Genomic DNA, 9,955 nt, shown 5'->3' with positions numbered 1-9,955 from the left:
ATTACAAACCATTGAAGAATTTATGTTGTTCATTGTTCATTGTTCATATCTAGCAATTTTTCTTTAAATGTGCCTGCACAAGAGAACCGACAAAGAAGATACAGAAATTTAAATATCTCCATATTAGCTCATCAAACACATCACTCCTAATCCCCACCCTTCCCCAATGACCGAATGCAACTCCTTATTGGTTTTCTCCTGCCAATCTCTAAGGCTCCTTCTTCATTGTAAGCTCTAACACCAAGAAAGATCATCCCAAAAGTCATACTCATTTATAAGACACTTCTTATTTATATATTGTGACTATATACATTCAGAAATATATCCTTTAAGACACCTTCCTTTAACTATAACTATAAGTGTTGCCAAAATTTTGTCTTTGAGCCATGACCCACAACAATTTGCATTCCGCTTACATATCCCCTCTCCCCCTTCCCCTTCCCCTCCCCCTCTCCCTTACCTTCTCCTATGTTCATGATATCGTTCCAAACTCTACCCCACTTCTCTTCAATTGATTTTGCAGTATCTCTCCCTTAAAAAGATTATGACAAGAATAAATCACCTCTTTTTCTAAAAGCTTAAGTAAAATAAAATAATAATTAATTTTATTCTCATGAGTCTCAATCTAATAAGTAATTAGTCCTTTTATTATTTAAACTCATCGTAAGACCATCTTATATAAATCAAAATATAAAATAGTTAATATAATTTTTTTTGGTGTCTAAAAAATAACTAATATAATTATACTTATCTATATAGATATATATAACGTACAAAATAGATTAAAAAAATTAATAATATTTTCACGTTCCTATAAAAACAAGTTTTATGTCCCTCAATCCCTCTTACCAAACACTAGTTATGTGTGCAACATTTTTCAGTTATAAATGAATCCTGAGTTCCTAACCCTAACCTTTTGCATTCAACATTGATATTTTGCAATGGTGCATGTGGACAAGAAAGTTTGGTTAACACTCTACCACCACTCAATGCTATTCCCCCAAACACCCCCCCCCCCCCCGGGGTTACACTACAATCCAAGACCCATCACTCAATGCTGGCCATCCAATATATTTAATTACAACAATACCCTTGTCCCTTGGAGACAAATCTTTAGATGTTCTTATTTTCCATTCATCGTCTTTAATTTGTGGGTGTCTCACTCTCAGTCTTTGGTACCACCACCATTTTTAAATTTCTTTTGGGTCAAGTGGTCCACTGTTCATTTGGATCTCAGGAATGCATAGTTTTTAGGGTAGGAATTTATGATAACATTCATCGACTACTCCTAATTAGACGCTTCTTTTCTTTTTTACCTTTTTCTGATTTTTTTCTTTTTCTAAACGAAAAAAGTTTACAAAAAGGAACATTATTACTCAATTTAAAATAAAAATAGATCCGGTTTCCTAACAATAATTTACTACCGAACATATGATCAATCGCATATCAAATACCAATAATATAAAATAATGTCGTTGATAATCAAGATCAAACTGAAACTTCACGTACAAGTAATTCAATGTTTTTACCTTTTCTTTTATAAGATCTGTTTAGATGGAGGATTTTTAGAGAAAAATAACAAAGGGAGTTATGCGTATATTTTTATTTTTAAATTCAGTAAGTTGGTCAATTTTTATAAGCGGAATAATTTATATAATTAAAAGTTTTTTACTATAAAATTGTTTAAGTGTTGATTGGTTTGTGAAAATATTTTCTGTTTTTGTTTTTTATTTTTAATTTATTATCTGAAAATAATTTTTATTTTTAATTTTTTATATTTTAAAAAATATAATTGATTTATAAAAAGAGAATTCATTTCTAAATATTGAAAGAAATAAAAATATGCTTGGTTTGTTTATTTTAATTTTTATTTATTGGTACTTTATTAATTGATTATTGATTAAACAAATTATTTTTATAACAATTTTTTTTATTTTGTTAAAGAAGAGATGGTCATGGTATTTGAAAAAATAATGTAAAAAATAATTTAAAATAAAAAATATTTAAAATTAATATTTTTAAATACAAAAATAAATTATATTAATATTAAAAGATAAATATGAGGTATAAGTACAAAACAAATAAAATATATAAAATAGGAGTACTATTGAATGAAGGATCAAACTTGGTAAATTAAGGCCAACCTCAACTGGAAACACGTGTTTTGGATCGGAAACATTTTCATTATTTCTCATTGAAAAAAATATTATTTTCAATTTTATACTCTTTTTCAAAAATATTTTTGCTGAAAATAATATTAAAATGTTAAACCAAAATATTTTTATATTTCTTTTTCATTTTGTTTAAAAACAAAAACGAAAATGGCCAAACCAATCGATCTTATTTGGTTTGTGTTTTTATTTTAATATTTTTATTTTTTAAATTTTGTGAATGAAAAAGTAAAAACAGTAAAAATTGTTGTGATAAGAATGGCTTATCACATTTTATGTGATGTCCATTTTTCATAAAATAGAGTTTCCCAAGGATGAATGAATTTAATGTAGTTTGAAAAAGGGAAGCCTTGCACATGTATAAATAGGAGCATATACTGAGGCCTTTGAACATACACAAGCAATAAACAATTCTCTCTCTCTCTTTATGTTGCAATACTTATTCCTCTCTCTTTATATTTCTTTATCTTATATTTGTTACCTCTTCTTTATTTATTTATTTACTTATTTTATAACACGTTATCAGTACGAAGCTCTAACGAAATTTTAGGAAGACTCCAGGTAACAAATTTTTATTATGTCGAAACTCTTTCATCTTGAATATAATGCTCTTGATATATCTAAAAATAATTATTTATCATGGATACTAGATGTTAAAATCCATCTTGATTCAATGGATCTTGAAAATACCATTAAAGCTGAAAATAATACATCCCAGAAGGATAAAGCCAAAGTCATATTTTTCCTTCATCGTCATCTTGAAGTATGATTGAAAAATGAATATCCCATATTAAAAGATCCTGCAGATCTATGGAAAGACCTTGAAGAAAGGTACAATCATGTGATACTTCCTCAAGCCCGATATGTTAGAGAAAATTTTCTCGACCTTCCATGTCTCGAATGTGCTCCTGCAGCAGCAATATCGAGAAAAAGAAATTAAAAATATTCTGAGTTAATTTCTTACCTTCTAGTTGCTGAACGCAACAATGAGTCACTTTTGAGAAATCATGAAGCGCGCCCAGTTGGCGCCGCCCCATTTCCTGAAGCAAATGCGGCAAATTATAACCCTAGAAGAGGTAAATGGCAAGATTTTGATAACAAGAAAAATTATGGAAGGAAAAGAAATTATGTTCATAAGAAAGGATCTCATCAGAAGTGGGATAAAGAAAGAAACAATGGGTAAAGTAAATCAATTGAGGATAAATGCTTCCGTTGTGGTGGAAAGGGTCATTGGTCACGTACCTGTCGTACCCCAAGGCACCTAGTTGATCTTTATCAAGTATCCTTGAAAAAGGATGACAAAGGAAAGGAAACAAATTTTGTTTCAAATTATGAAAATTCCACCATTCATTATGATGTATCTAATTTCTTTGAGAATCCTGAAGGAAATATTGGCTATTTGATCAATGATGGAATAGTTTGATATATGTATGTCTTTGTTAAGTATTCATGTGAATAATTTTACTGTGCATGTACTTTTACTCATTTTATTATTATTATTATTTGTTTTTGAAGAAAAATAGCAAGGACATATTCTGAAGATATTTGCCTTGCGAATAGTGCAAGTTCGCACACCATTCTCAAAAGTGATATATATTTTACCCATCTTGTGCCAAAAGAGGAATATGTTAATACTATTATTGGCTCGGGCAATGTGATTGAAGGCTCCGGAAGAGCCATAATTTTGTTTCCTGGAGGAACAAAATTCATAATAAATAATGCACTATTGTCTACCAAGTCTCGAAGAAACTTGTTGAGCTTTAAAGATATTCGCAGAAATGGATATCATATTGAGACGATGAATGAGGGAAATCATGAGTATTTATGTATCACAACTCATGATTTAAATAAAAAGGTTATATTAGAAAAGTTACCCTCACTTTCATCTGGGTTATATTATACCAAGATTAGTGCAATTGAATCACATGCCACTGTAAACCAGAAGTTTACCAGCCCAAATGAATTCATAACTTGGCATGATAGATTGGGTTATCCGGGAACAACCATGATGAGGAGAATTATTGAAAACTCTTATGGACATTCACTAAAGAACCAGAAGATTCTTAAAACTAGTGAATTTTGTTGTGCTGCATGTTCTCAAGGGAAGTTAATTTTAAAGCCATCACCAGTAAAGATTGGATTTGAGTCCCCTGAATTCCTAGAAAGGATTCAAGGTGATATATGTGGACCTATTCATCCACCATGTGGATCTTTTAGATATTTTATGGTCCTGATAGACGCATCTTCGAGATGGTCACATGTGTGCTTGTTATCTTCTCGCAACCTGGCGTTTGCGAGATTACTGGCTCAAATTATTCGATTAAAAGCACAATTTCCAGAAAATCCAATCAAAGCAATTCGTCTTGATAATGTTGGTGAATTTACTTCCCAAGCTTTTGATGCTTATTGTATGGCTAATGGAATAAGTGTTGAACATCCAGTAGCTTATGTTCACACACAAAATGGGTTAGCAGAATCACTTATTAAACGCCTCCAATTGATTGCTAGACCCTTACTTATGAGAACAAACCTCCCAACTTCGGTTTGGGGGCATGCTATTTTACATGCCGCAGCACTTATTCGTTTGAGGCCAACGAGTTACCATAAGTTCTCTCCTATGCAATTAGCTTTTGGCCAGCAGCCAAATATTTTCCATTTAAGAATATTTGGGTGTGCGATATATGTTCCCATTATACCACCTAATCGCACCAAAATGGGACCCCAAAGAAAATTGGGGATATATGTTGGATATGATTCTCCTTCTATAGTGAGGTATCTTGAGATACAAACTGGAGATGTATTTAAAGCCCGGTTTGCGGATTGTCATTTTGATGAATCAAAATTTCCAACATTAGGGGGAGAGAATAAGCTTCCTGAAAAGGAACTTAATTGGAATGCATCATCGTTGATGCATTTGGATCCTCGATCAGGGCAATGTGAACTAGAAGTTCAAAAGATTATACATTTGCAAAGAATAGCAAATGAATTGCCTGATGCATTTTCTGATACAAAGAGGATAACCAAATCTTATATTCCAGCGAAAAATGCCCCAATTCGAATTGATGTCCCAGTAGGACAAGTAGCCACTGAAGCAAATTCACACCAGAAGCGTGGCAGGGCGGAAAATGCCCCAATTCGAATTGATGTCCCAGTAGGACAAATAGCCACTGAAGCAAATTCACGCCAGAAGCGTGGCAGGCCTGTCGGTTCCAAAGATAAAAATCCTCGAAAGAGAAAAGAGGTAAATATTCCTATTGAAAAAGACATAGTAAAGACACCTGCAGTTGTCCAAAATTCTGATATAACGCCAGAAGACGTTTAGGTACTTGAAAACTGTGAAAATGATGAGATCTCAATAAATTATGTCTTTACAGGAGAGAAATTGGACCGAAATAAGACAATTTTCAATGAAATATTTGCATATAATGTGGCATTGAATATCATGCATGAAAGTAAGGATCTTGAGCCAAGATTATTCGAAGAATGTCGACAAAGGAATGATTGGCCAAAATGGAAAGAAGCCATGAAGGCTGAGTTAGACTCACTTGCAAAACGTGAAGTCTTTGGACCTGTAGTCCGTACACCAGAAGATGTAAAACCTGTTGAATACCGGTGGGTATTTGTGAGAAAACGAAATGAGAAAAATAAAGTTGTGCGCTATAAAGCCCGACTTGTGGCACAAGGTTTTTCACAAAGGCCCGGTATAGATTATGAAGAAACGTATTCCCCTATAGTGGATGCGATAACATTGCGTTATTTGATCAGTTTATGTGCATATCATAAATTGCATATGCATTTAATGGATGTGGTAACAGCCTATTTATACGGCTCATTAGATCGGGATATCTATATGAAAGTCCCTGAAGGACTAAAGATATCTAAACCATCCAATGAATATTCACAGGGGTTATACTCAGTTAAATTGCAAAGATCTTTATACGGTCTAAAGCAATCTGGACGAATGTGGTATAATCGTCTTACTGAGTATCTGGCCAAAAATGGATTCAAAAATGATGATATTTGTCCATGTGTTTTCATAAAGAAAACTGCATTTAGATTCCTTATAATTGTTGTGTACGTTGATGATTTAAATATCATTAGGACTCCTGAAGAGATTCCAACAATTATAAAAGCTCTAAAAGAAGAGTTTGAGATGAAATATCTTGGAAGGACTAAATTTTGTCTCAGACTGCAGATCGAGCATACAAAAAATAGGATCTTTATTCATCAAGCGTCATACACAGAGAAGATCTTGAAGAGATTTTATATGGATAAGTCACATCCATTAAGTACTCCAATGATCGTAAGATCTTTGGACGTGAAAAAGGATCAATTCCGTCCTAAAGAAGAAAATGAAGATATCCTTGGTCCTGAAGTACCATATCTTAGTGCCATTGGAGCGCTAATGTATCTTGCCAATAATACGCGACCTGACATATCATTGCGGTGAATTTACTAGCAAGATATAGTTCCTCTCCAACCAGAAGACATTGAAGTGGAATCAAACAGATCTTTCGATATCTTCATGGAACGGTTGATATGGGATTGTTTTATCCCTATGGATCCAAGTCACAACTAGTTGGTTATGCAGATGCTGGCTACTTGTCTGATCCACATAAAGGGAGATCTCAAACAGGATACCTGTTTACATATGGTGGAACAGCTATATCATGGAGGTCCACGAAACAGACGATAGCAGCAACCTCCTCTAATCATGCTGAAATACTAGCGATACATGAAGCTAGTCGTGAGTGTTTTTGGCTGAGGAGTGTGATCCAATATATTCTGTCTTCATGTGGACTGATTGATCAGAAGATAGCTCCAACTGTTCTGTTTGAAGATAATACAGCATGTATTGCTTAACTTAAAGGCGGATATATCAAAGGTGATAGAACAAAGCATATTTCTCCCAAATTCTTCTTCACTCATGATCTTCAAAATCAAGGAACAATTGATGTCCAACAGATCCGCTCAAGTGATAATCTGGCAGATTTATTCACAAAGTCACTCCCAAAATCTTCTTTTGAAAGATTGGTACATCAGATTGGGATGCGCCGATTTCGAGATATAAAATAATGTCGACAAGAGGGGGAGACTGTACTCTTTTTTCCTTGGTCATGTTTTTTTCCATTGGGTTTTTCTTGACAAGGTTTTTAATGAGGCAGTCCCCATCACAAAGGATATTGTACTCTTTTTTCCTTTACTAAAGTTTTTTTCCCATTGGGTTTTCTTTAGTAAGGTTTTAATGAGGCAATAATCCTAAATGGTCATCCAAGAGGGAGTGTTGTGATAAGAATGGCTTATCACATCTTATGTGGATGCCTATTTTCCATAAGATAGAGTTTCCCAAGGATGAATGAATTTAATGTAGTTTGAAAAAGGAAAGCCTTGCACATGTATAAATAGGAGCATAGATTGAGGCCTTTGAACACACACAAGCAATAAACAACTCTCTCTCTCTCTCTCTTTATGTTGCAATACTTATTCCTCTCTCTTTATATTTCTTTATCTTATATTTGTTACATCTTCTTTATTTATTTATTTAGTTATTTTATAACAAAAATAATAAAATTTTGTTTTTTATTTTCACTTTTTATTTTTATTTTTTTTACAAAATTTAAAAAATAAAAAATATTAAAAATAAAAATAAAAAATAATACAAACCAAAGGCATTCTTAATTTTCTAAAGCATACTTCTTAAAATAAACAACTAATTGTATTTTCCTTTTTCTTTTAGCAAATTAAAACACCTTCAAATCAATCTATAAACTCAAGTTTATGTGATATTAGGGATGGCAAAATTTTTCGAGAGGATTGCTCCGAATGGGGATCCGATTATGAAAAAAAATTTTCGCGGGTATGGAGATGGGGGACAAAATCCCCTCGAAGCAGGCGCGGGGACCCGAGCGGGCATCCCCACCCCGTCCCCGTTATTTCCCAAAATTTATAAATTCCTTGAATTATCCTTAATAGTTTATTTCTCATATATGTTATTTAGTCATTTCTCACACACATATATATAGAAACCCAAAACTCCTAATCTTTATTTGCATAACCCTTCTTCAATTCAGAGATCCCTAACCCTAAGACTGTCCATACTCCATCCAATCTCTCTGCAGCCACCCCTCGTCACACTTCTCATCGCATCGTCACACGTCACGGTGCCATCACCCTTACCGCGTCGTAATTTCTATTTGTGGCGTTCCTTTTCGTAACTCTGTTGTCGTGTCCATTCACCTCTCTGTTACCGCATCTCCCACCTCGTCCACTGCTTTTTCCTTTGGCTCGTCGTTGCGTCCCCCCATTGCGTTATTTCAAAAGAAGTCACCATAGTGTCATTTAGACTTTTTTGTATAAAATCTTGCAGTTTTTGTATAAGATAAATACTTACAACTCTATTCATATGAAAATTAATAATTAGTTAGAACTATTACGTAGATGGGGAATGAGGTTCCCGCGAAAAATGGGAATGAGGAACAATATTCCTCCACAGCGAAAAATGGGGGAAGAGATAGAGAGCAAATCTGAGGACGGGGATGGAGAATAGGAAGGCATCCCTCGCCCCGCCCTGCCCCATTGACATCCTAATAGTAGCTGATAAAAGAACATTTTATATTTTAAAACAAGAACTGAAGTTTAAAATGTAGATAAACCTTTTTTGATTAATTAGTATCGCCATCAAATCTTATTAGTTAGCAGTCTTGTTTGGTCCAAACTACATTTATTATCTTTTGAAAAAGGCAACAATTTTTGTTCGACTTATAAGAATATTCTTCTGTAAAAAAAAAGACATATAAACGTAAAATACTCTTATCATGATAGAATTAGTAGCTTTTATTAGTAACGTTCACAAAATTTTAAGGGATTGGAATAAAAGAAATATGATAAATACTAATGTACTCTTGAAAAAAAAAAAAGAGTGGAGTGTTTTTTAAAAATGATCTTGTTATTAAAAATAAAAATATTTTAAATTTAAATTTAAATTTTAAATATAAATTATTGATATAAAATATAAATAAAATATTAAAATTTATTTAATTACACTCTTTATTTACTTATTAGTTATTTAATAAAGAGTGTTTACCAAGGAATCAATGAATCATATTAATGGTTTAAAAAGTTACAAATATTATTCACAAGATGCGGTCCTTCTTCCTCTCCATTATGATAATGGAACAAGTGAAGGGAAATTCATGGGACACGATTTATAATAAGTGCGGTGACTCGACATTAATGTTCACGAATTAACTGCCAATTTCACCTTCAAAAAAAGGCATTCAATGTTTTTTCATTATGGCCTTCCTTCAATTTCTTAAGAATGGGGCCAATTTTCACGAAATAACTCTCTTAAAGTTTTATTTAATTTAGGTATTGAATTTTCAATTTATTGATTACAAAAAATTATATACTAGGTCATGAATAATCTATCTCTTATCAAAATTAAAGCTATTAGATAAAGTACATAAATAATTATATATTTAACGAATTTTACAATTAATTTTTATGTATAAAATTAGATGACTTTATATTAAATTATGTCTATATTTCTAATCAATAAAAGTATGATGACAAATATAAAGAAAAGAAGAAAAATTGCTTTATTAAGTGATAAAAATCATCATCATCTTATAAAGGATTTGCTTTTTGTCGATTATATAAAAAATAATGAGATTTCTGATTGGTGTAATATTTTCCACTTATCTACAAAGTATACTCTAGTCCAATTGGCATCAAATGTTGTTACTTTTCAATTTTATTTCTGATCCAAAAGAGTGGAAAGAATG

This window comes from Arachis ipaensis, chromosome B3 (genome assembly GCF_059453495.1).
Source record: "Arachis ipaensis isolate K30076 ecotype BB chromosome B3, ASM5945349v1, whole genome shotgun sequence".
Taxonomy (NCBI): Eukaryota; Viridiplantae; Streptophyta; class Magnoliopsida; order Fabales; family Fabaceae; genus Arachis; species Arachis ipaensis.
Note: the sequence above shows the minus strand (reverse complement) of the source record.